The sequence below is a fragment of the Echinops telfairi genome, unplaced genomic scaffold, assembly GCF_000313985.2.
Source record: "Echinops telfairi isolate 266 unplaced genomic scaffold, ASM31398v2 ScPeMD7_3;HRSCAF=10, whole genome shotgun sequence".
Lineage (NCBI taxonomy): Eukaryota > Metazoa > Chordata > Mammalia > Afrosoricida > Tenrecidae > Echinops > Echinops telfairi.
In genome coordinates, this window is record NW_022103899.1 from 421,875 (window position 1) to 423,620 (window position 1,746).

The window sequence follows — 1,746 nt, forward strand, 5'->3', positions numbered from 1 at the left end:
CTCCTTTTATTTACAACACAGGTGAATTAAAATGCTGAAATAATAACTTTTTTTAAAAGGTAATGACTTATTAAGCAAAGTATTTTTAAAAGGACTGCAAGCATATATGATAAGCCACTATCACCAAGTTATATTCAAAGGGTAGGAATTGGACCTTTTCTTATTATTTCATTTGTTAATGTAACCTTTAAAAAGGACACAAACAAACAAAAAGAATGGTCTGAGTTACTTCTGTTTCTGTGGTTTAAATTAGACTTAAATCATTACTTCATCTAGAATCCAGCACACTGTCTGTGCTGGCATTCCTTCTCAGACACAAGCTTTGCAATCTCAGTTCTTTAGAAGCAACTGAATTTTGACTTACACTCAAGTGAATTATCCGTCTAATAATTTCACTTCCCACTCTCGTTTTTCACCCAATGGTAAACATATACAAGGGAGCTCAAAGAGTGTGTGGGGAAATGGAATGAATAGATAATGGCATTTCCCCACCAGCTTTCTGAAGCCTCTTTGTATTTCTCCCAAGTAAAATTTCATGACAGTGTAAGTCTACAAAATCAGGAAGGTAAAATGTCAACACCAAAGGCAAACACAAGTTTTTCAGCTCAACAGACTGCTTCAATGATATCCTTCTTTGCTCATGTGTATTGCCTGCTCTCTGCAAATAAATGTGGAAAGTAACTTTATAAGGGTTTTTCTAAGGTTCACACATAATAAACCAACCTCATTGTTTATCAAGTTCCTCTATATTCTGAAGCATTTCAAAGGGCATTCAGATAATTTGATTCTTGCCAGGGCTTCTGATCTTCTGATGGAAATTTCCACAATGAGTGTGGGACTTTTAAAAAGCGGCAACAGTGTCAATGAACCCTGGCAGTGCAATGGCTAAGGATTTGACAGCTAACTGAAAGCCCGGTGGTTTGACTCTATCATTGGCTCCAGTGGAGAAAAGAACTGGGGCTCTGCTCTCGTAGAGAGTACAGCTTTAAAATCCCCGTTGCTATGAATCTGCAACAACTTGAGGGAACACCACTACAAGCAATGGTGTCGGGCACTTTTCACTTTGCTGACTTCTGAAATACAAGAGGCATGGGGAGCATCGGGTCTAAAGGGAAGAGGGTGCCACAGGCATCAGCTAGGGTGAGGATGGTTTGTCTGAAAGACAGAACCCTAAGGTTAGACGTCCTAGGATTTACGTAGGAACCCCCGCTAAGCCATCCAAGGAGATGGTTGTCTACCTCTATGGTCCTGGACAAAAAGACTTTTTCTTTTCTCTTTTTCAACCTGGTGACTTAAGAAACACTGTCTGTGATTCCAATTCCTCCTCAGGCTGCATGCGCTTCAACTCTACTCTTCTAGTGCAATCAAATTTCCAGTCTTAAAAAATCAGATCCCCAAACCAAACCAACGAAAAAACCTCACTGCCATTGAATTGACTCTGACTCACAGAGACCCTATCCCTAGAGGGCAGGGTAGAGTGGCCCCTATGGGTGTCCAAGATGGTAACTCGTTACAGGAGTAGAGAGCCTCATCCATCTCCCATGGGGCAGCTGGTGATTTCGAATCGCTGACCCTGAGGTTAGCACCCCAACACAAAACCCCTAAGCGACCACGGTGGATCAGACCACTAAAATCACTCATGATGTGGATTTGATTAAAACATGACCTCAAAGGACATGAAAATGAATTTGCATGTTAGAATGATAACCCATCTGCAGTATTTTTAATAAGAGAAATGCAGGATTT